This window comes from Parasteatoda tepidariorum, chromosome 6, assembly GCF_982258835.1.
Source record: "Parasteatoda tepidariorum strain Cologne lab strain chromosome 6, Ptep-v5.0, whole genome shotgun sequence".
NCBI lineage: Eukaryota > Metazoa > Arthropoda > Arachnida > Araneae > Theridiidae > Parasteatoda > Parasteatoda tepidariorum.
In genome coordinates, this window is record NC_141760.1 from 93,525,251 (window position 1) to 93,552,682 (window position 27,432).

General features: G+C 26.2%; 1 protein-coding gene across 3 annotated transcripts in view; it reads right to left on the minus strand.

Annotated features, from left to right (window-relative positions):
- The window catches only part of LOC107453449 (uncharacterized), a 109,319-nt gene that overhangs the window by 36,437 nt on the left and 45,450 nt on the right, over positions 1–27,432 (minus strand). For all 3 annotated transcript variants that reach the window (XM_087166188.1, XM_087166187.1, XM_087166189.1), the window contains one exon: positions 3,110–3,178. The gene's annotated coding sequence lies outside the window, so the exon portion shown is untranslated. The remainder of the gene's footprint in view (positions 1–3,109; positions 3,179–27,432) is intronic.

The following is a 27,432-nucleotide window of genomic DNA, read 5'->3' on the forward strand; positions in this document are numbered from 1 at the left end:
CGGTAGAGATTATTCTATTTACATTTCCCTCATAAAATCCGCTACTGAATAATTAGATCTGGTAACTTAGGGTGCTTCGATTAATTGTAGTTTCAGTGAGGGAGCAGTTTCTTATTAGGAATAGGGGCATATTTTCCAATTTTCTTTAATTTTCTTTATTTGATTACCAAAAAATTTCGTTTTTCTATGAAATCCTAAAACTCATTTAATGCTTCGATTATTTAGAATAATTACAATCTGTGAAAGCGATTTCGATCATGCCCTGATTTAAAAAAAAAAAAACTGTAATGAAGCTGCTATTTTGGTGTAGCAGTTTAGGGCAAGTTCAGCATTCCAACTTAGAGACATATTGGCATAGAGAAAGTTGCAAGCTTTATCACTCTTTTTAAATGAGGATTTCTTGTCCAAAGATAATTAACTATTCATATTTTACAAACAACTAATAATTTTTGTGTGAAATGTATTTAATTTTTTTAAAAATTAGTGTTTAAACTAAAATTTCCGTTGAATTTAATTTTCAGTTAATTTTTTAATTTTTAATTAATTTGCTTATTAGTTAAAGTACTTGTTTAGTTTGAAAGTAGTTAGTACTCGTTCAAATTTTAAATATTAACAAGTGCTTGTTTTATTAATTCAATTGAACTACTATGCTATACTAACTTATACTAGGGGTTATGAGAAATAAAAAAAAATATTTTTGGTTGACTTGGTAAAGGTAAAACAGTTTAGTACAAGTATATTTATAAATTCAATATTAATTTTTAAATGTTATTCATCATTGCTTTAAAGTCTAGAGTTTAACTAGACGTAATGTTAGTCGAATTTGGTTAAACGTTACTTGCACAATATTAGAGCCGCTTTTCTGAAAAAGTTAAATACATACAGCCTATGTAACTACTTGAGTGAAACTAAAAAGTTTGTATCGTTTCAAATTAACTTCATACTTTCTTTCACTCAAACTTTAATATATAAAGTGCAGTGCGCAAAAAGTAAGCATCGTAGAAAACTTTTAATCCAATAGCTGATTTTTTTACGAAATTGGTCAAATAGTTTCTAAGTTATCAAATGCTTCAAATGTTTAAAAGTATCCAACCGATTTCATTAAAATGTTGTCTTTTACATAATCTTAAAGAATTTAATATTATATGGCAAAACATAAAATGTAAAAAGAATGGAATCGATATAGTTTCAGATAATTTTTCAGATATTATGACAATTTCTAATAAAGTCTATAAGAAAATGAGATAATTTCTTACAAATGTTTTTAAGAAAGCAGATGAAACGTCTGTTATTTATTTGGTGTTTAATTGTTGTTCATATGCCCTTTTGGAAAATTTTGCAAAAATTCCTATAACTCATTTCAAAATAGACTTTATAGAAAATGGACTAATATTTGGAAAATTAAGTGATACTAAATCAACTCTATTCTTATAAATTACATTCATTATTTTATTTCTAACTTTTATATGCAAACACACAAAATAGTTGTTTTCTTTTTAATTTATTTATGATGTTTTATTTTTCTTTCATTGGTACCAAACCTATGAAATTTCGCTTTCACGTTGGCAACAGAACTGAAAACTGAAGCTTCAGGTTTTTAAGCAAAAAAAAAGGAAAGCAATACTTATAAATGACATGTGAGTATATCACAGAGAAAAATATAGAAAGGAATAGAAATTTGGGACACCAAAGTATTTAGACAATGCAAGACCTGTTTCATGTAAATTATATGATAATGAATAAAATGACACTTATATGTATATTAATGGAAAACAAAAGAGAAGAAACGAAGAGCCTTTATGATGATTTAAAATCACAGAATCATAAAATTAACATCATTTATTAAATACGGATTATACATTTTATAAAAAAATGTTTTACTAAAGCTACAGTACAACTGAAATAAACTAGAAAAATTACAGAAATTACAGAGCAATGAGTTTTGAAGCAGCTGAACAGTTCAAAAAAGGAGCATAATTCCATTTATTATATAACAGTCATGACCTGCCGACTAAATTTGAGTTTACGACTACAAATGCTCAACTCCGTAGCCTGTAATTTTGTAACTAATCCAGAAGACAAGAGAAGAGAAAGTTTATGACTTTTTTTTAGAATAGCAATAAGTATTTTTGTTACCAGTTTTTTGCGACTAAATAATATTGAAATATATTTCACATTCTCTAAGCTAGAGGAGACTTTAATGTTTTAGTTGAAAAGTGTTCTTAAATCAATTTGTTTTGAAATTAAAACCTTATCGTACTTGCATAAGAAAACGGAACTAAGGTAGATAAGTACCAAAATTTTATTCATTTAAAATAAAATATAATTTTTTTCAAGAAAAATAATTTATTTATGTTAGGTCAAACAAAATTAAAAACGTGAAGGAACGTCATATTTTATAATTTTCCCCTGTATTGTACCTTAGACCACTCCAAGTCCAGTTGGAACAAATGCATTCCCTTGCGATAGGCGTCGCTCATAAAATATAAAACTCTTTATGACTTTAGCAAAGGTACAAATTTTTGAAATATTTTTCCGAAATATTCACTGATGTTACTTATATAATTAATTTAATTTATTTTTCTTTATGCTGGCTACATAAAAAATAAGTTTTATTTGCATTAATATTCAAATTCAATTAATTATTAAGTTTAGAAGAAAAGATCTCAAAATAAGTGTTATTCTAAGGGAAATGTCCAATAATCCTTACTTTAAAAATCCCTTATTTCCTTACTTTAAAAAATATTTTTTATTTGAATTGTATGATAGAATTCGTTTTCAGTAATACCGTATTATTAAAGAGCCATCTATTGTATCATGAAAAAAGATTTCGAAGCTATTTGAATTAATCAATTGAGGATAGATTTAAAGTCAATCAACCTCTTTCTGCTTGAAAAAAATTAAAAGTTAAAATTGGTCAAATGAACGACACTCTCTTCTACTAATCCTCTACATAACTTCATTGAAATCAAATAAATCAATTTCTATAAATCATTTTTTTTGCTTGAAAAAGATTTAGTTATTATTCCTTATTTTGCAGCTGCCTTTAAATTTGAAGAATACGCATAAAAACAAAGTTTTATTAGAAAAATTATTTTGTAACACTTACTGGTATCAAGCGATGGCGTGCCCACAGTAGAGACATCTTTGCTTGGTTTGGATTGCACCAAACCACAACCTGAAAATAAAGTTAAAGTTAACAAAACAAATAAATAAAATTTAAATAAGTCAAAAATGCTATAAATAATGAAAAATAAAAAAAAGCAATAACAAATAATAAAACGATGAAAACAAAGTACTAAAAACCGTAACACAAGCTGGAGAGTTTAGTGGAAATAAGTTTTAAATAAAATTTTAGGAAAAATTGAGCTTTCTATGAAAAAGCTCTTATTGTAACCATACTTAGTTACAGAACATTAATTAATTTTGCCAAATCATTTAATTACAAATATCTCAGGGAATTCAGTCGACACGCGGTTATCTGAATCGAAAATAAAAGCTAGGAAAAAACGTTATTAATATAATTTTTGGTCTTAAGTAAACTCTTTGGTTTCCATAGAACAATTCAATTAAAAAAGAAAATTTTGTGTTTATTTTTTGTATAAGTTATTTCTTTTTAATATTTGGAACTAAGAGTGAAAATGGATGTCAAAATTTTAACTACTAAATTCATTATAGAGAACAATTTTTTTAATCTTATTTAAATATTGGGTTTAATGAATACAAATATTTAAATAAAATACATTAAAATTTGTATTTCACAATATCATAGACTTTTTAAAGCCTTTTTTTTAAATTTCTGATTATTTTGAAACCTTGTGGAATTCAAAAATGTTGGTAGTTTTTGATAGATATACATATGCATTTTTATTGTAAAGAAAAGTAAATACACTGAAAGTCAAAAATATAATTAGCTGTGAGTGTTTGTATCAAAATTAAACTTTATAGAATAGTATAGAAATAAAAACTTAAAACTATTCTCCATGTCTTTGATTTGAGCCTTTCAAGTTAATAGAAAACAGTATTTTTAAAACTAAACTGAAAGCGCGTGGGTTTGATCGTAAATTGCAAGTATGAAAGTCTTTTTTTCAATTTTTTTAATTTATTTTTTTCAATTCGAGAAGAACTCTTATAGTTTTGTAAACGAACAATGTACTTCTAAATATAATCGAATAATTCAATTCATTATTTATTTCAAAAATAAGTTCGAGATAGAAAAATTCGAAAGTCTGGAACCTGCAAACAGAACCACTCTAAATGACAAATTTGTTTCTCGTTTTACAGAGTATCGAAAAATCTTAACATAATAAAAATTAATTTCAGGAAAATTTTTTTTAGGGTTCATGGGACATTGAAAGTAAACTTTTCGAAAAAAATGCTTCTTTAAAGCAAAGAAAATTTATCTTTGCAACTTTTCTTAACGTTTTCATGAATGAAATAGTTATTAAAGATAGCATAACAATTACTCAAAATTTACCTTTATTTCAATATAGGTAAAATTTGAAGATTTTTGTAGACTTTTAAGACGGGAATGATGATTTTTGGCATTTTTTAGTGTTGATATTTTTAAACAATTGGGGAAGGAATTTTCCTTTAAATGCTCAAATGGTTTAAAACTAAGCTAAACAATTTATGAATCTTACAAAAAGCATTTCGTAAAGTTTTAAATAAGAAAAAAAATCCAAAATTTTCATTTTAAAGGTCCCGTTAACCCTTAACCCTTTGACGCAAAATTTTCACTGAACATATTTTTCTATATTTTTTTCATTACTTTGTATTAATTTAGATCAAGATAAATCAGCAAGAAATATTATATTTAGCATTTTAATAATTTATGGTTATGAAATTCAGCTTGAAACATTGGTGTGTTTTCCTGTGTTAAAGGTAAAATCTTCCAATCACGGCGTAATTCCAAAAAAAAAAATTTAGTACAGTTGACTTATTTGCAGTTATTAAATATTTGAAAAATTTTATAATTTTATAAATTATAATTTTTGAAAATGAATGAAAAAAAAATGTTTCTCAAACTACATTTTTTGTATTTTTACAAAATTTAGATTGAGTTCAAAAATATTTCCGACAATCTAATAGATTTTTTATTAACTAGTAGACTGTGTTTCATAAATAAAAAATACAAAATTATATTCCTGCTTGTAATTAAAGTTTCAGAAAAATATATATATTAAAGGGTCACCATTGTCCCATCTGTGTCAAAGGGTTAAGTGACTACATGAATTGAAGCCTGTTTACTATTACTTATGTTATCTAAAAAAGTAAAAAGTAAAAATAAAATTAAACTTCAAAAATATACAGATGAAATAACATTGCTTATCTAGCATATATTGCAGGATAAATAAATGTTTAATTACGTATACGATATTTTGAATGGATAATATTTTATACATTTTATCTTAACTAATATTTAATTTCCATTCCCAAGTGTTTCCACAGGTTTAAACTTTTTTTCCCAACAACAATGAAACTCTTACATCTGAAATTAAAGTTTTATAAATTAAAAATATATCAGCAATCAGGAATCCCGAAAATGAATAGAAACTCATTATTAATGTACAATGTATGCAATAATAGTTTGTAAGATATTGTCCATATAAGTAAGATATTGTCCTTAGTGGATTGACCACATTAAATTTTGAAAGCCTGATTTTATGTTTGAGATCAATGACAATGCAAATCCATACGAATTACATAATACACAGGTCATCAAAAGGCTTAGACTTGTAGCCAATTGTTTTTCGATTCAGAATACTATGCGATGCGACAACTATCTTTTAGTATAAAACTTCGCCAAGACACTGACATTTCAAGTAAGTTTTTGTTGCTTTTACTGTCAGCGTCTTGACTGTTCAAAACATTTTATTGTTAAGTGGACTCTGATGAGAAACTTTGAATAAAAAGATTCGAGCTCCAATTTAATTGGTTTTGCAATTTAATTTGCGTGTGGTGGATTTTAATTGATAAATGCTAGTTTTAAAACAAATAAAATTTTTTAACGGAATCGGTTATAAGATTACACTAAATCATAAAAAAAGCAAAATCAATCTGGTCGTGCAATAATAAAGTTATAACAAAAATTATAATAATAAAGTTATAACAAAAATATATAATTGAAACTTTTAATAGTAAAGGTTCCACGTCAATACATTTTTAAGTATTAGCTTCACAATTTTATCAGTCGCATGACTTACTTAAATACTACCATATTTAGGATTGTTGTAATCAGATCAATCACAGCAAACCCAAATATGACAATATAAGCCCTTGTATGGCCCAAATATGGCAATACAAGCCTTTGCTATGATCAGTATCGATCATAACCAGTTCAAATATGACAGCATTTAAGTAAATCGCTGAATAAGTAATGAATTTAGTAATTTCTGTGAGATCAATATTGCCTCTTAAAAAATTAAATGATTAAATGTATATTGCAAACAACTTAGTTTGCAATTTTTTTAATCGCAAAAAATTAATTACGCAATTGTTACATGCACAAAATTATCAATTACGTTAAAAATTAGTCTTACTATCACACACAATGAAGACTTTTGACAATGAAGATAATTTTTTGAATACACAGTATTCAAGAAATTCTTTTAGAGAATTATTATGGTTTTTTAAAATGAAATTCCAACTCTTGGCGACTTTAATGTTATTTGTAATTTACTTAATTTTTTTTTTTTTTGCATTTGAAGTTAGGAAAAGCTGAAATGGGACGGTAAGAGCTCAATGATATTCATGGCTATAATTCTTATTGCAAAGCACACGTTTTATAAATAAGTCTCAAATATTAAGGCACAATCTAAAATATATGATTCAATGAACAATTTTTCATATAAGAAGTTGAAAAGCTTACTAAGATATAACAAACAAATGTTATTGAACTCAAGTAGATTTTTTAAAAAAAAATTTAAAGAATTTCAATGCTTCAAATTTTATTCAAAAACTAATAAAAAAAATTTTGCTTTTTATTTTGGAAAATCGTATTCAATATACAGAAATTCTTCTTATAACATTTTAAAATACAAAGGAAAAATAATTATTTAAATAGAAAAAAAATTCTTAGAAATCGTTAAATGTTTGAAGGAAACTTTATTGTTATTCAAAGACAATATAAATATTTAAGAACACATAAAGATTTAAGTAGAAAATTATTTGCTTAGCTTCATATTTTACATTGAATACAAAGAACAATTGCTTTATTTTTATTTTATGAAAAAAGCGTTTTCGAATTGTGAAGAGTTTTGGTTTCAATCACTATACAGTAGCACATGTCTTTTAAATCCAAGCTTAATCTATTTCCAGTTAGATATGTTATAAATAAAGCAAAAGGAATGGAATTTATTTCCATGCTTTATAGCATATGAGATTCTAATTATTCATTTTAATTTGATTCCTGTAAAATCTTTAAACTCATAAATTTACAGTTTGCAAATGCAAATTTTCAAAATAGCCAACTTTTATGTTAAAATTGTACGACGATGTTCAATAAATTTATTCTTTTGTTTTAATGTTTTTCCCACTCATTTTATTACTTTTTTTTAATGAAAAAAGTGTAGGCCCCATTCCATTTCCGGAGACTTAAAAAAATTACTAGACTATTTTATTAACACCAGTAATGTTTAATCTATTGGGATAATTGGTACTATTGATATTGGGGCAAGAGATAATATGAACCTAATATAACAATAAACATAATTGTGGTAAATGGTTTTTAACGTTCCACCATTACGAAATAGTACCAAAATGTATATGAACCGAAGAAAAATATTACGAATTGCATTCTATAAAGGGTATAAAAACAATTAGTAAAATTAAATGTTTGGCAAATCTAAGCACCACGAATTGATATGAAGCAAATATCTATTTGCAAATTGATATCACGTCTGTTACAATACATTTGTTTACATATATTTTTTTAAATTGCACCATTAGAATTTTTTTCGCAACAGTTATTAACCATTGAAGACTGTTTAATAAACCTGCAGTTAGTTATATTGAATATTCAATGCTTGGTCGATGAATAAATTTTTAATGGTAATACTATATCGTGTCTGTTATCATAATTAGATGCAAAATATATTCATTTATTTAATAGGAAATTTTAGCTAATAAAGGTTAAGTCAAAATCAAATAGAATTTTAATATTGTTTAATTATTTCATTTTCTGAACGTTCCTCAAAATGTCGTTTTTGTCACTTTACCTGGTAAGAGACATACCTAACATGATAAACATAGCATTATTTTAAGCTTTTTTTAAACTTAAATTTACGTACTGTTAATAATAAAGTTATACATAAAGTATCTGTATCTGAAATATGCAAAAATTATAGTGGTTATGGTAACATGATAATTTTAGTCGCACCCTAAAAATATCAACTAAATATTTAAAAATAGAACTCTATGAGAAACATTTAAATATTATCGAAGAAATGCATGTGTTTAGGTAGTTTAGAAACTTGAATATTCTCATGCGATAAAAAAAAATTTCCTTTTTTTCAATTTTCAAATAATACTGAATTTTGAAAACTTCCTGCGAAATTAAATAGACGAAATGTTACTGCAAACTTTAGCCTTGATATCATAACTTTAAACGCTAAAGTTTTTGGTGATATACTTAGAAAGTGATGGAGATATATCTTGCTAGAATTAATGAAACACGCACTCTATATTTATATTACTTCCTCCATAGAACTATTGTGATCATATACTCTCGACAGCTAAAAATTCTGCTTCAAGTTGTCAGTAAAATTTTCAAATGACACATACTCTCAGAATATACGTCAAAAATGTAATTTTTTAAATTTAAAACGTTGAATTCTTAATCATTGTACCTCAGTAATTTCGTCAAATATTCTGCACACGTTTACAATAATTTCTACCATTCTAAATTACAATATTTACCCAGAAATAGTTTTTATTAATTAAGAGAATTGATTTCTCCGAAATCACACAACCAACTATTTCAAAAAATTTTAATGAAACTTTTTATACTATTATTTGGTGTACAAAAGTTATTATGTAAAAATATCAAGTTATATTAAAAATATACTTTAGAATTCATTTTAACCAATTTCTTTGGCGAAAACATTTAAAGAGCTTTTATAACAACAAAAAAATATATAAAACAGAAGCTAATGAAACAAGTTTGAGGATGGAGTTACACTGGTAACACAGTAAAGTGATTAGATTTAAATTTTACCACAATGAGGGCTATTTATCTATGTTTAATGTTTGGAAATAGAATCAAACATAAAAATCCCTCACTACAGTTATTTCAAAAATTGGAGCAAAGATCCCAAGACAACTATTTAATGAATATGTTTTGGAAAAATAGATTGCCACTGAAGTACGTGATGGTCATTTTCTCGACAAAGCGTGCTTTAAGCATTAAAAATTTCTGCATAAATTTTTCCATTTCATGACGTTATTTTCATATGCTGAATTCAAAAAGGGACATCCTATACCAAAGCAAATGTTCAAAGTCGAAAATCACATGAATGATACATTTATTGCATACTATCTCAATATTTATAAACTTTCTATTCTCTATCCAAGTACAAGTTTATTATAAGAAGAGCTTTGACATTTAAACTTGTAAGTTTCCTAATTCTTACTTACACGAATTTTCATCAAATCGAAGATGTTTCTAAATTTTAAAAACTACTGTGAGTTTAAATTATATTTTTAAGCTACAAAAAACTTTAAACACTATTTAAAAATTTTCACGAAGCGTTAACAAATCCTGAAAATCTTAAAGAAGTTATTATAAGATGTTTTTCTTTCCTTTTGTCAAAATGTCATGAAATAATTGTAACAATAATACTTTTAATTCCGACAATAGTAATATAAAGGAAATAAGTATTTCAGCATTTGAGAGAGAAAAGGCATGACAAATCTATTGCTTTAATAAAAAAAAATATGATAAAAATTGATTGACTAACAAATTTACGATAATTTGAAAAGCAACTCTGTTGGAAAAAGCATGTACACGAATTTTCCATTTGTGATTTGTGTATATTTACATCCTGAAAAACACTTAATAGACAATAAACTATGCGATAAACATTACTTCTATATTTACTCCATAGAAATCTCGTAATAGTGTGGAAACTTGACCTTTTTATAAAAGTTATTTGTTCTCAACTGCGCAAAACTAAGTATAGATTCTTATAATTTTGTACTGAAAAATAAAAATACACCAAACATTTTTAGAGTATAATTACAAAATAGTAATTCCTTTGCAAAAATATGCTTGATTTAAGCAATTCCAGCAAATGAAATAAACTAGAAAAGTTTTCATTTATAGACTAGTTTGTGTGCTGTGCTTTGCATTTAAAAGCAAAATGTCAATTCCTTTACAAAATAAGTGGGATGTTTGATTCCAGAATTTGAAGAAATAACCAAATTTGAAGTACTTTTTATAGAAAAATATTGAATAAAAAACATTTTCAAGAACCTTTTACTGTCGTTATTTTCCCAATTTACGATAGGGTTCATTACGTTCAAATTTTAAATTGTTAAGTTTTATTTATTTTTAAAATCATTTTCATTTTGAAAAATTTGAAAAAAATTTCGTTAACAATATTCTTAAAAATTTGATGAATAAAAAAAATTTTTTTTTTTAAATCAATGCTGTAAATTTTAAAAAAAATGTGTCGAAGTTCATCCCTTTTACTGGGTTCACACTACTGTTTCCTTTCAAGTTTAAACATATTTAAATTTAAGAATGTTTCAACCACATCAAAACTGATGCTTAATCATATTATATAAATTGTATTTTACTGTTCACTGTTCCCTCTAATTTTCGGACATCATAGAGATTTAATTGTAAATTTCTTCGATTAGAACTAAAAACATACTTTTTTCATTCAGAAGTTATTGCTAATAAAATAATATAGAATACATAATATTTTGTAAAAATGTTTGCAAGTAAACAACTAAACCACTTACTAGAAAGAAATTAATCTGTAATAAGTTATAAAATTACAGACGAAACAAAACACCATTTACTGCTACAAAATTACTAATATTCCATACCGTTTTAGTTTTAAACCATTATTAAATATCATTGTAAATACAATTAATTTTAACAAATTTAAGTCTCTTAAAAATTCTATAACTATTGACAATCACGAGAGAATTTACCACATACCTTGCCAATACGATCTTGACTACATCGCGAATACCAAGAGCGCTTTAAAATTCAGGTGAAAGGACGATTGATTTTTCTATGATAAAGAACTTGATAAATCATCTATTGCTGCATATTGTTTGAACCTCGGGCATAAATTTAGTTTTAATAATTCCAAAATTCTTTTCACCTCTGCTCATATTTATGCCCTGAAATTTGTTTCATTTATATAAATGTCAGTTCCTTGCAACTTCTCTATAGCACCTCTTAAATCTGTTTTGCTTTTCTCAAGCATTGCAGTCTTTCAAGCTTTGTTCTTAATCCTTATTTATTTCTCTTTTTTTGGTGGCAACTTTACGTTTTCTCATTCAAGTTTCTTTTGTTTTCCTTATTCACGTCTAGCGAGTATGCAGAATGTGAGGCCTAGCGCTCGAAACATGTCGAATTATCCACCTTTGCAATTTTTGAAGCAAATAAAGTTTTTATTACCAGGCATAACTTTTTGCTTCAGTTCCTTGGAATTATTTATTTAATATAATCAGGAATATATTCAAATAATTTACGTAGGAAAATTTTGAGAGATGTTTGACACATTTATGAATAAGTGTTTTGTAATTACATAAAGGATCAGTTTTAAATTTTTCTAAAAAAAAATTATTACTTTTTTTAAATCTTTTTTTTTAAATTAAGAAATGCCTTTATGGATAAAAATCACAAACTTAGAGTTAACAACAAATAATATTTAAAATCCTAGCGTAGAAAACAATTATTATCAATCAATTCTTTTAAATTATTTTTAAGAAAAAAAACATCAAGATGTCAAATTTAAAACTGATGCGATAAAAGTGTTTTAACTGTTCTATTTTAAAATGACGTTCGATTTTACTTAATTGCAACTGTTAGTAATTAAAGTACTTCGATAAATGCTTGAAAACATAGGTAACATATTAATATTCACGCTATATCCAAGAAAGCGTAAGAATTTATGCTATAAATAGATTAAGTAACTGACTGATTCAGTGATTGCATTCATTCAAACTGCCTGCAGCAGTAATTATACTTTCGCGAATTATTAATAGCGTAAAACTGAAATTCCCTGCAGGAGTTGATAAATTTTAATAATTTTTTGAAAATATGCATAGGATACATCTAGGAATTTATATCTATAGTAAATATACATCTTGGAATATGTCATTTTAACAAAAGATTATTGAAATATTTAAGACTCTCAAATCATGTATTTTTAGATTTTTTATACATATTTAGAAGAATTTGATGTAACTATTTTGCATTATTGCATTAAATTAATTAAACAATAACCTGCCATAAATAATAAAAAGTGGTTAAAAGTGGTTTTATTAATTTTATTTCGACAAAAAAATAGTTATCTAAATTTTACGGAACTTATTATTTTGTAACATTTGTGCATGTTGCACATCATACGCAGCGTTTAACGTATCTTTTTTCTCTTTAGTTAAAATAATAAACAGAAACATATAGATTTGAAACATTTTACTGACATCATTTATTTTAAATATTTTATCAAATTTACCTATATACTTTTAAATAAAATCACAATTAATATATTTTGCAAAATACAATTTTCGAAAACAGAACTACATTTATCTCATTTCGATAGTTATGAAAAATTTATTCCAAAAATTCAGTTTTTTGCACTAAATGTATGGGTATACTAAATCACAAGCTTAAATGAAAGTTTAATGAAGTTGTTAAATTAAAGGTTAATTAATTTCAGATTACGATTAAGAAGAAGATTTAAATTAAAAATATTGTTCGCACAGTTGAAAAACACTGACTAATTTTTAAAAAGAGGCCATTTTTAAAGTACTGAATCTAATTCAAAAATAGGAACAAAATAACTAATCAATCAGCTTTCTTTTCTTTTCTCAATTTTAGGAACATGATGTTGTCATGATTCGATCAAGCACGAATCTTTTAGAGTAAATTTTTTTCTTTAGTATCACATGATTACATAGAATTGGATACCTGTAAATGACACCACGCTTAGGTATATCATGGTATTTATTTATGTTACGATTCAGTGGCTAATCAAGTTCGATACACACGCATGACGTTTGCAAGTATCCAATTAAATCAGATCCAAAAATTGATTCAGATATAAGCCAAGCCCCATAGCCGTAACATTAATACGTCATCCACAACCACGTGATTAGATATTCTTCTTCTTGAGTTGCATGATGAGCCCATTTGATCATTTTATTTAAGTAACAAACAAACAGATTGTTAGTTGGTTGGATCGGTTGCTTCCGTTTTGTCAAAGCAATCTGAAATTTGAAACTTCTATTGTTTCATCTCTCTGTTCATTATTTTAAAAGAAATTTTGTTTGATTATCGTGGCTTCTATTTCTGCTAAAATTAAGCAAGATAAATGTATTATAGTAGCGAGAATGCAATAGAAAGAAAAAGCCTTACAAAGCTCGCAAAGAAATAAAAACCAATGATAATAAATGGAATCAGCTTACGATTTAAAAATAGATATGTTGTGCAAATAGTGTATTTAAAAAAAGAATGTAGGAGCACCAATATAATCAACAACTAGTAACAGTGTAAGTGAATTTTAAAACAATTTTTTTTATTCCTTTTAGACAGAAAGACAACTATTGTATTATATCATATTAAAATTAAGCACCATATTACGTTATTGTAAAAAAAAATACCCTCTATTTTTTTTAAACTGAACAAATCAAAATAGCTCAGAGCATTTACAGAAATATAATAAAAATCGTATTTTAATAAGTGGCTGAAAAATTATTGTTAGAAAAAGTTTTGCTGTTAAGATTGCTTTTTTAATGTAGAAAAATTTTAATTTTTACTTCCTATAAAAATAGTTTTCAGTTGAAAAAATTGATAGGGCTTATTCTATTTACAAAACTAGAGTCTTACATGAAAAGAACCAACACTCTAACAGTAGTGTAACAAGTAATTTTATGAATGGTAAATTTTTGGAAATATTTGATATATTTAATTTTAAATTTGTTTTTTCAATAATGTATGATATACATCCACACATTACGCAAAAGTCCCCCATTTTATTTCGAAATTGCTTTAAATTTACAAACACGTAATTTTTATGTACAATTCGCATAAAAAGTAAACACACAAAATGACTTATAATCTAATAATCAGATTTCTCACGTAATAAGACCTAATCTTAATGGTTCAAGGTTCTAACCTTAATAGTGTTATCTATTTTTTAAGTTACAAAATTAATAACAAAAATGTTCTTTTTCTCAATTGACATAACTTGTTTTTCTACGGATGTGGATTTACAATCTTAAAAGTTGGGAGGTAGGCGCGATCAAAAAAATACTGTCTCAAAAGTTTATGCAGGAGAACAATAGCAAGTTTGGACTATTCAATGCTAATATCACTTTTTACGTTTTTAGCTATATCTCGAGAACTTATAAAACGAATCAAAACATGTTTCCACGTAATTATAAAATTAATTTACTTAAAGATAATTTTAAGCAAAAAATTATTTCTCATAATATTATTCATAATATTTTATAATTATATTTATAAATAGTTACAAAAAGTTTGGATACAAATCTTTTACATAATTTTAAAATATGTAATTAACTAAATGCAAAATTAGAACAAAATCGGTCGAATACATCTCGAAAAACCAAATTTTAAAAATAAGACTTTCTAGCATATTTTATCATATTACGCATAAAATAATATATAATTTATTGTAAAAATAATGATTTTTAATTAATGGGAATTGGGAAGTGTAAATTTTATAAAATTTGACTACTACTACAATTAAATAAAACTGAAAAAGAATATTTTTTCCTGTCACAAATGATTCTGCATCTTTAATGAACTATTACAACTAATATACTGTCATTTTTTATTGTTTTCTTACCCAATAAAATTTATAGTTAGAGATAAATTTTCATGTGGAACCCGACGAACTCCCAGCATTCAATGAGATATTTTTATAAGAGTTAAATTACTATATAGGAGTAATATTGGATTAGAATTAACTTCTTATAAGTTGGAATATCTATTATATCTATAATATATTTATAGTTAATAAGATTTTCTATCTATAATCTTATTAACTAGAGCATAATTTGTAGTAAGACAAATTCTTATTTCATGAATCCTTAAATTAAATAAATTATTACATTACTGCTAAGCAGAATCACGCACAATATAAAATTAGACACAATAGGGCTGAAATATAAATATGTATGATTATTTACGGGAAAGAAATTTCCAGAACATTATATAATGCATTTAAAAAATACAGATATCTGCTTAACAACAACCATTATTGAAACGTTATACTTACAATAATTTCTATCGAGGTATGTATTTATATTGCTTTACATTTGTTCTTAACATTGCACAGAAAACTATTGTAGGAACATTTCTGATTGGGACTATCATCCGCAGGTAAAATTTGTTAAGTACGTGATGCGTTGCGATAATTATAATCAGTAGAAAGTTTAATTTTCTATATAATATTTTTTTCTCAAAATATTTAATAAACTACACTGGTGGACAAAATTAAGAGATAGAAAACACTTTCGCACATTCATTCGCACATGCGAGATATCCACACACCGCTCCATGTGCTTGACAATGGTTCCGTGAATGCTCAGAGGTACGCAGGAGGTCCTAGAACCCTATGTGCGTCTTTTCAGGGGCGCTGTTGGCCCTGAGCTCATTTTTATGGATGACAATGCGCTACCACATAGGGCTCTCATGGATGATGAGTATCTGGAAAGCGAGGATATTCAACTAATGGATTGGCCAGCCAAATTCCCTGACCTGAATTCTATTGAACATGCTTGGGATGCTCTTGGGAGAGCTATTGCGATGCGCCAACCTTCCCTCAGAACCATTCTGGAGTTAAAAATTGCTCTGGTGGAAGAATGGGAGGGTCTTCCACAAGTCCTCCTTAACTCCTATATTAACAGCATGCATACTCGTTGTGCATGCTGTCTGTCTGTCAGGGGTGACCATACACCATACTAGAGGCAACACACACTGTACAAGCCTCACTTTTATTGTCATCTTTTATCCTTAAGTTCAGACTACATTGGATTTATTGGCAATAGGACTTTCCAGTGAATGGCACTTTCATTTTTGCTTTGCATACTTTATTATCATGGAATGAGCTATATCCATACCATATTTCATTTATTTATATTCAGTATTTTTTGAGATATTTGGGAAAATGTCTTCCATCTCTTAATTTTGCCCACCAGTGTACTTAACGTTATTGGTATCCATATGTATTTCTATGATATATATTTTTACTTAGAATACAATTAGATAATTCAGTTTTTTCTATTTTTATAGTATTTCTTTTTTTATAATTTATGATTTTTATAGTATAGATTATTTAAATTTTCTACACAATCAAATGGGTGTAAAAACTTTCATGACTGACAAATGAGAAATTTTTTTTATTTCATTTGCTTTACAACTTTATTTTTTTCGATATTTCAAAGAAAAAGATCATTGTTTATATTTTAGTCTTTATCACGTTAACTTTGATAAGACTATTTTTGTGAAATGAAAATAAATCGTTCGAGGTTACTCTTACAAACAACATTTATCATTAGAAATAATAAAAAGTTTCACAATATTAAACCAGACAAATACAGTGGACGATTCATAATTTTTTTTTAAAAACCTGAAACTGAAAATAAGGTTTAAAGAATGTTGTTTTAATATTACATTGATCATTAAATCACTCTTTGTTTGAGTTACATTTTCGCCTTCACATAAGTGAAAGTTTTGCAGAATTAGTTTGCATAAATTATAGTGAATCATGAAGTAAGAATGTTCCATTTTCATCCTAAATATAAAAGATTGTTTTATTTTAAAATTTAAAGTATTCTATTTAAGAAGTTTAGCTTTTGACTATCTCTTTCGTAATTTCAACTCATTTAATTCGTTAAAAAACTTATTACATTTAACTAATAAGTATAAGTTTCTAAAATTTTTCTCTGAAAATGAACGGAAAAAAAGTTCGACTCAAGTGGAATATTTAAAATTTCAGAATTTGAATACTATCTATAATCTATAATTACAGAAGATAATTCCATCAAAACTGAAATTAAAGCCAGACATACTACAGGAAACCGATGCTTTTAAATCACTGCAGAAAATATTGAGACCCTTTTTGATAGAGCTTATATTAATATTAAAAAATTATAAAACGGTTTTGAGATTTATGGAAGTTAAACATGGACTACTACATAATGTAAAAAATAAATTGCTTTTAATATGGAAAAGAAAGATTCTACGAAAAATATTCGAACCCGTGACGGATGATGGTGTTTGGATAATTCGCAAAAGTCTACAAATTCAAAAGCTAATATCACACCATGACTCACAAAAATCTACAGTATACTTGATTAGAATGAACGTAAACATATCCCATAAATGTGTGTTCAAATGATAAGTTTCACTAAATGGGCAATTTGCAGAAAAATAAGAATTTCCATCACCTAATATTTATAATGAAACTATATAAATGCCATTGTATTGTAAATTGAACAATCAAATTAGTTTTGAAACAATTTACAACTGCTCTTAAAAAATCAAGAGTTTGAATTAAAAATTAAAATTAAGCTTCAAATAATTTTTTACATGTTCAAAAATGTTTGAATTTAGTAAAAAAAAGCGACCCTAAGAATACGAAAATCAAAATCAATACTTTATGAAATTAGAAAAAAGAACTCATTATTGATTAGGGTACATTAATTTTATAAAAGTTAAGAGAAAATTTTTAGAAATGCATATTTAGAAATGCTTTTTTAAAATATTAAACATTTAGTGACATCGTCATTGCTGCAATTATTATATAATTTCTTTCTTTATTTATTCATATGAACAATCCCGAAAGGGGACCATAATTTTAAAACTTTTAAAGCTGTGGTATAGCGTAATAAGTGGTTCGTCCTTTCCCCGCAAATAAGTAGATCAAGGTGTCTACCAGGTACCAGGAAAAAAAACTCATGACCTTTTTTCGCAGAATTTTGCTTTCAATTTTTTTAAGCAAAAATTATTGAACTCATGTTAATGTTATTGAATGCATTTTACATATTCATGAGATAGATAAAATACACATCAGAAATTGATGGACCCTTAAACAGATATACTGTTGTTTTATTGACGAAATGTTGACGACATGCTTTTCTGAAACATTATATTTTATTTAATTATATAGAAGAAGAAGAATGTATTAAAAATTTTTGAAATTTAAGTAATGTTATTTTTCTATGGACTTTTGACTTTCTACACAGGGCTAAATCAGCAATGCCCAAAAATATATTTAGATTATTATCTACCAGCTTTAAACTATCAGCTTTGCACAGTACAGAAATATGTCATGAGAAGAAAAAGTATTAGCTCGGAATACATTCTTACGTGAAAATAAAATGTATACAATTATTTGCATAAACATACATTATATTGCCCATTATTGAAAACTTAAGCTTATATATTCTATTTTTGAAACTGACAAAACAGTTACCAATTTTCCTTCTGTTTATTAGCAAAAGTTTTATCAATCCTGAATGTGGGTTTGGAGATACAAGCATAGAACACTTAGTTTCTTTTAAGTTAGTATTATTACTCCATTGTTTTTCAAATTAGTGTGCCCGCTAACTACTTTCTGCTCCTCAAACAAATTTGTAACATTTCAGTTTCTTCCAATCTGCTCCTTTTATTTGAGACATTTTCTCACAATTATTTTGAATTTCCTATGCTTGAACACTAAGCTTTATTTAAATTAAATTTCTGCTATTTCTGTCCTTCTAATTAGTCTGAGATTTTCTAATAATTTTGCGGAGAGGGCCACCGATTGGCTATTTGGATGTAAAAAAAAAATTCGCATCACAAGCCCTTCGATTTTGCTTGCTTGCCCATTATAATAAAAAGCAATTAATTAGTTAAAAAGGGCTGTTTCCACTAATATCTTGAAAAATCACTTGGGTTTACTATCGTTTATTTAGTCTTTAATATATCGTTTTTTCAATCATTCCAAAGTTTTCTTTTTCATTTCTGATATTTTTATACGATGTTATTATGAGATACTAATTTGAGTAATCACTTTTTAATGCATTTGATTCATAACGATTCCATTGTAAATTTCAATCTTTTTTTGGAAGTTAAGCTATCAATCATTTTTCGGTCACATGTATTTTCAAATTTTGATGTTTTTAATACGATGTCATTATAATTAACGAATTTCGAGTATGAGTTATCACTTTTTGATGTGTGCGATTCGCGACGATTTTGTCATAAATTTATGTTATTTTCTGATCGTTTTTTTAGGCGTTTCTACTTAGTTTTTAAATTGTGGTATATGATGCGTTGACAAATGCCATTTTCAGTAATGACCTTCTGAAGCGTTTGATTCGTGATGATTCCGTCATAAATCCCTGTATATTTGAAATTCTTTTTTCGGCAGCTATCTATCATTTTAACAAATTCGGATGTTTTCAGTAAGATGTTATTACGAAACACTAATTTCAAGTTTAATTTAACACTTTTTGACGCAGAGCGTTGCAACGTTTCCGTTTTAAATCCACATCATTTTCTAACCGTTTTTCTTCCGTTACTAATAGTTTTCTGAATTTTGATGTTGTTATGACATGCGAATTTCGAATTTGAGTTCTGTTTTTGATGCGCACGATTTGAGACGATTCCATTGTAAACAACCCATATCGTGTGCTATTTGCTTTTTCCCTAGTTATTTTTCAACTTAATCGTTTTTTTCCCCCAACCACTTCCACATGATTTTTTTCTAATGCCAATAAACGAGTTTCAAATAATAGATATTACTTTTTGATGAGCTCTGTTCGCAAGGAGTCCATTTTACCATTCACGTCGTTTTCCGAAGCCTTTTTTTGCAGTCATCGTTTTTTCGACCATTTCCACATAGTTTTTCGAATGTCGATATTTTGAATATGATGTTATTACGATGAACGAATTTCAAATATCGGAGTAACAGTTTTAACCACTTGGTTTGTAATATTTCTATCATAAATGTAAGCCGTTAGGTTTAACTGTTTAGTACTACATTCGAAAAGCAGTATTCTGATTGTAAATCTACAAAATATCGACACTCTTTTTAGACTACTTTCTGCATATCATACTACTAAAATAAAGTTTGATATCATTGTAAATTAAGAGCAATTTTCATTGTCTAAAACTTAATTATTATAAAATTATTTTGATTTGCTTCAAATAAATTAAGTTTAGTATATTAATAGTATTTAATACTTCGTCATTCCAAGCTTGATTTCAAAACTTGGTTATCCAAGAGAATGAAATTCAAACAGCCAATCGAGGTTTTTTTTACCTTCGTTTACGTCATAAAAAATGAATATTTTATAATGTATTTATATAGTAACTTTTTTTAATATACTTATGGTGATAAATATGTAAAATTTGAATTAATTATTTAATAATTTGAAAAAAAAAGGAACAAAACATGCAAAACAATCAGTTATTCATACTAAAGTAGTTATTCATATTAAAATCAAGAATTTATCTGGAAACACTATATGATCAATCGTACAAAAAAAAAAATCCCAAAAATGGAGATTAAGTAACGTTATGTAATGACTTTTCATTAACAAAAGTATTTATACTAGTAAGAGAGAAGGAAACGTTTATTGACTTTATTAAACGACAAAGAATAAAATGGGCAGGCCACGTTATCAGAATGGACGAAGACCGTACCACAAAAAGAGTTTTTAATGCCAGACCAGTTGGCACACGGAAAAGAGGCGGGCCGAATTTGAGAAGGATAGATGGCCCAGAAAAAGACCTTTTGATCTTAAAAACTAAAAACAGAAAAATACTAGCAGGAAAAAGGTTATCCTGGAAAAACTTCTTCAGAAGGCCAAGGCCCACCCTGGGCTGTCGAGCCATTGATGATGATAAAGAGAGATGGAAAGGGGTGAAAACTTGATGATTCGGTAATTATAATCTAAATTAGCATGAAATACAAGATGATTCTCAATATTAAACAAAAATTTAGTTAATGGTTAGGAGAGCTGTTATCAATCAAAAAAAGAACTTTGTATCTCATTCTTTTCAAGTTGAAATCTTTTTTTTATGTCTTGCAAAACTTCAAGATACCCCCAAAACTCTTCAGATTCATTTTAGTAGATTTCGTTAACAAACTAATCGATGTTTGTTAGAACCAACAACAAAAAAATTTTTACACCACCACCTAACTAATCTATTGAAATTGCTCTGAGCTTTTTAGTTTATCGAGTGTCTTAGCAGAATTCTCACTAAAATTTCATCCTAGAAACTTCAAACACTTTAGAAAAAGTATAATAACTGATTACGTTAATTGTATGTTTAATTGCATGTTTGTATTAAGTCAAAACCAATGTAACACTATTTTAGACACGCGAAATTTTACATTAAAATTCTAAGCGAAAACATACATTAGATCTTTTTCTAAACCGCAATAAAAAAAATTACTGATGGTTTTGAAACTTCCTTTTATTTATGACATAAAATTTGTTTAATTGGGAAAAAAGTATTTTTATATCCAGCTCATAACAATACAATATGTGGTTCTAAAGGATAATATATCAATAAAACATTTCCTTTAATTAAAATTCGTGGAAAATTTAGGGGAGACGATAATTTTAAAGCACACTTATAAGCATGGTTAAGTGTCTTATTTTAATGATCAGTATTTTGGGATAGTGGTTATAAAAATATTTTGTAATCGAACTATAAAAAAACAAACTTGTCACATGTTTTTGTAAGACACCAACACACGCATGTAATGTATGTGACAAAACTTTAAATCGTTCAAGTTTTTTAAAGATTCTTTTCCTCCTTAAGAGATGTACAATACCAAAGAATTGCTTTAAGATGACGTTTTTAATTACATAACCGTTTGATCCAAATTTACACATTAAATTTGCTTCAAATCTTGAACTACACTAAGAAAATGATACATAGTGACTACTTTAAAAAATAATAATTTTGTTAAAGAAATTTGAGTATTATTTTGAAGGAAAATGTTTATATGAGCTATTAGAGCATTCTATGGGCCTATGAATCGAAATGATCCTTAAAATTACAAAATTTAGTAATTTACTAGTTTTTTACATCATTACTTTCTATACTGCATATATCTAGACATTGACATTACAATTATGAAATGTTAAGTTAATCTTTGAAAAATAGAAAAAGGACCTATGGCCTAATGAAGAAAACCGGACACATTTATTAAGTCAAAAAGTTCTTTGAATGCGACTGTAGCTGATTTATGTTTTAATATAGTGAAACTCTAGTACCAGTCAGTAAAACTTCCAGAACTATTACAACCATAATTCGTACGTATAAAACGCTGATTAAAAACTAGCAGACAAAAGAAAATATATTAAAATATATTTTGATGTACAGTGTCTATCTAGGAGGAATAAATTAGATTATTATGTAATTATAGTTTAAATTACTTGTATTATGTCTTTAAAAACTCAAACGCGATGGCATTTAATAGCAAAATTCGAAGCATTTGTAAAATATCAGATTTGATAGGATTTTTATGGTTAGACTATCCGCTCTTATAGACTGCGAAATAAAATTATTTTCATAATTATTAGAACATGCTAAAATTTATCGTGTTTCTGGTTCTATAGAAACAAACATAAAAAAGCTGGGTGATTTTTGGTAATGATTTTGTTAAATTTAGAAATAAAAAATGATTTTATAATATACAATAAATTTTGGAAAATGTGCTAAAATTTAAATCGTGATACCTCAGAACATAACATAAGAACTATTTACATGATTAAATTTACTTTTCAGTTTTGTAATTTTTACTAAATGTGTGGTAATACTAAATGTGTGGTTTTACTAAATGTGTGGTAATCAAAGCATATTTTTCTGTAAAACCTTCGCAAATTGGTAGAAAGAGATTGATTTCTCAAACTATTGTTGTTTGGCAATGTCATTTATTTTCATAAAAAATTAAATACACACGCAATAAAACTCTATTCAACTTTCAAAAGTTAGCGATAATGGCTCCAAAACTCTACATGTTCTAATAAACACCTCTTTCCTTACACGAGTCATTCGAATTAAAGATGTTACTAAGGTCACACAATAAATTTATTTAATATACACAGTTTATCAATTATGCAATCATTCTAGATAATGCAGATCGATATCTTTACATGTATAGTTTCATAGTAAAAATTTTGCTGTAATAAAAGTATGCAATCTAAAAATAAAATTACCATTAAAACTTTAAAATATTACTTTTTAAACGAACTTTTTCTCCTTTAAAACTTTCAAAGGGTACTCAAAAAGCAATAAACTTTAAAAAAATAGCTATACACTTTAACAACCAACATAAAACTTCTGAAAATATTTTTCAAATAACGCTTATTTTGAAAATACAAAGATTTTTTTCATGGATATCAAAAACCAATTTGACAATTTGACAACAATAATTTCATACAATATAAACTCAATTTTTTTTTAAATTCTTACGTTTCAAATATACAATACAAACAATACAAACTAATTTCTTGCTATTTTGAAAAAAATCTAACGTTCCGTGAAATTCTTCAAAACTTTCAAAATTCTCGTCATAGAGAAGATAGATTATTTTGTCTTTAAAAATCCATTTCCGATTTTCATCAATTCATTTTAAATCAAGTTTGGAGTCCGTATTTATTGTATCGTTTATATATATATATATATATATATATATATATATATATATATATATGTACGTAAAAGTTCGAGGAAGTTCGATGTTTGCAACAATATTTGCTTAGTTATAGTAACTTTGTCTCAATTTAGTCATATGGTGTTGATTATAGTTCGTACCACTTGTTTAAAAGAAATTTTTATTTAAAAAATTCAATTGATTGTACGATTTTTTTATTAAATTTTAAAATTTATTTGTTCTAATTTAATAAACCTATCAATGTACAGACTTTCTCGTATTTTAGGAAGAGTTAATTAATTATAAGGAGTTGTAAAGTACAGTAATTGCAACAACATACATTACACAACGCACACTAAATAAATATTTCACAGGGTACGCATCTTTTATTGACTTAGTAAACGGAACAAAGATATTACTTTTTTGGAACATTTAATTTTTTTAGACATTTGAATAGTGATTTATTGGTTTGTTTATATTTACACAGCTAAAACTTTTCAAGTGATAATTTTTTTAAACTACTTTTAATTTATGAATTGAAATGTCTTCACGAAAGGTGTACTAACTACGCACGCTATATGGTATTTCTATAAGTTTATTAATATTTTAATTAAAGTACCTAGTAAAATTTTAACAACAAAAAATAACTAATAAGTAGTCCTGGAGAGAACACAAACTACTTAACAAGATTAGTTTGTCTCGAGTGAATTAACTGCGCAACAAAAAAATTTATAAGTGTATTTGTTAAAAAACAGTTAATGCGCAATTTCATTTTTAATTTAAAATATCCCCATTCTCCTTCCTCGAAGCAGGGAGAAAATAAAACAAACTGAGTTTCTTTTCGGCACACTTGTTATTGTTTACAAAGAAAAAAAAAAAAAAAAAAAAAAAACGAGCTTTGTACTTTGAAACGTACAGTCAAACTTAAAATATACTGTAAACTAAAAATACGCAGTAAACTTGATGTATTCCATACATTACATAATTAAGATACACAATCTTTAAGTAACATCAAATATCTAATGTACTGCATGTATGTAGCTTAAAAGTAAGCTAAAATGAAAGATTCGTTCATTCAAAGAAACCAAAATTTTAGAGATTTTGTCAAAAATTCAGTATTTAATGAGTTTAATGAGTATTTTACTTTATCATTGATTAAACATTTACTTAAAATAAAACAATGTTCAAGAGGTTGAATTTTTTAAGCTTGAGATACTTTTAACTGCGTTTTTGTTACTATCTGTTTTGTTACTTTTGTTACTATGTCTTACTATGCATTGATATTATTGATAACTAAGATTTTAATAAGAAAGAAGCCGTAAAAATAATAATTACTTGTTTCATAAAGCTTATATTATGTAAGTTTATAAGGTATATTCCATTAAGTATATTTTTTAAAGAACTGATAAAAAAATTTGAATAAAATTTCATTGCAGCATTATGATTATCTAATAAATATAAGATAATAAAAAGCATAATAGAGTAATGAAAATATGATTTTTCATTGTACATTTTAGTCAGGCTTTAAGAAAAGAGAAAATATTTTTAAAAAAATAAGTTATCCAGAAGTAAAACGTTTCCTTAATGCATTAATTTTACGAATAAAAAAACTGAATAAACAGTGATGTAATAATTACAATTTTAAAATCATATTTCCTTAAAAATTTATCTCTTCTATCCTAAAAATATTTATACTTCTTACTCATCATTGCTATGTTTCTAATCAGTAGAAGATTTTTAAAAAAAACTCACATTCTCCTTGATTAGCAAAAAAAAAAAATATTTGTTTTTTTCCAAACTTTTGTAATTTAAAAAATAAATAAATAAAAAAGAACAGCATATTTATGAATGATATTGGATACTAAGAAACCACTTTGCATTAATATCTGTTTACTATAATTACTATTTCATTTCTGGAAAGTTAGCAGCAAATAAACATCTCAAACGTAGACTATTATCCTTAAACACTTTTTATAAATTTTTTTTAAGTTTTAAATATTGCAGATATACTTTCATTATTATAATTTCTTTCTGTTTTTGAAAGCAAAAATTTAAATCGTAAGTTGTAAAAAATTTTATGTTATATGTGTGACAGATAATTTGTTATTTAAGGATATTTTATTTATAATATAAGTCAATGAACATATTATAAATAAAACATAAGATCCAACCACCGGATTAACTTAAGCCCATTTTTTTAGGTATATTTCAGACGCTGGTCTTAGCAACACTATTTTACATGCGATTTTGCCAATTTTCTTGACATGCATTGGTCTGTTTTGAATCACATATTTGTTACATTTTTTACAATCACATGTTATTCTTACATTTAAGCAAATTTCATTATAAATGTATGTTTCATATGTTTAATCATAAAACTCGTATAGATAGATTGAAGTTCCTAAAACCGTTTTTAAACAAAATAGCAAAAATTTCTTTTATGACTAGTTTACTTCATTAATAACATTTCCATTCGAATTTTTTTCTATATTTTTAAAAACATTGTTGTTTATTGCACGGAATTACAGCTGCTACTACTCTTTTTTTCCTTAAAACTATCTTTAGCTACCCCCAGGCTCACTAGCTGTTTAGATTGCAGACGGACGCATGAATAAGAAACCGTGAAAAACATGAATTAATTTCAATGTCACAGAAATGTTTAAAAACTGTTGTTGGCTTTATTCTTTTATAACTGGATTAGGATAATTAGAATTTGGAAACATTCTTTTACCAGCTAAATATACTGCGTTTACTTTTTAAGCACTTTTTCTTATTGACCTACTCTAGAAAACTCTGAATTTTTAATAATAAATGGTAGGATTATTCATGTTAATCCATAGTATTGTTACGTATAAAACTAAGCGGAAATAAATTTGTCCTATCTGTAAAAAAAATTTTTTCTTTAATTCTTAATGATCTTAACACTTTAAATCATCGTTTTAACTGTTTTAATTAAATAAATTCGAAAAATAAATTGTACGACTTCTTGAATTTCCCTTTCACTTAACATCTAAACTTCCTGAAAGTGAAATATAAACCTAAAATGCTTTCAACACTTTCATTTTTACTAACTATTTTTAAAAAATATACACGCATTTTGTTTAGACTTTTGTTAGACTTACCATGTATTTAGCAAACACAGCTAAATATTGAATTTTTATTGGCAGCTAAATTTCCTAAAAATTGCTTTGTTAATTAAGCCATTATGTTTTCGCTGAATTTTTTTTAGGGGGGTTTTATTAAAAAATTAGAATCTATTTGATCCAACATATTATTAATTTAGAAAACTTTTACACTTATAAGTATGGAGAGTAACAGTAGGCCCAAGTTTTACAACAATTCTCTAAAGTAAATTCTCTTAAATTGGCAGATGTCTTAAATACATAAGTAGTCTAAGTAACCTCGAGTTACTGTACGTAATAAAACAAAAAATGGTTGTTATTAAAAACAGATTAGCAACAAAAAATCAAATAGTATTATCAACCAAATTAAACTCAAAAGATAGAAAAAAGAATTTATATCAAAGTGAAAACTCAAAAATAATAAGCCAGGGCAG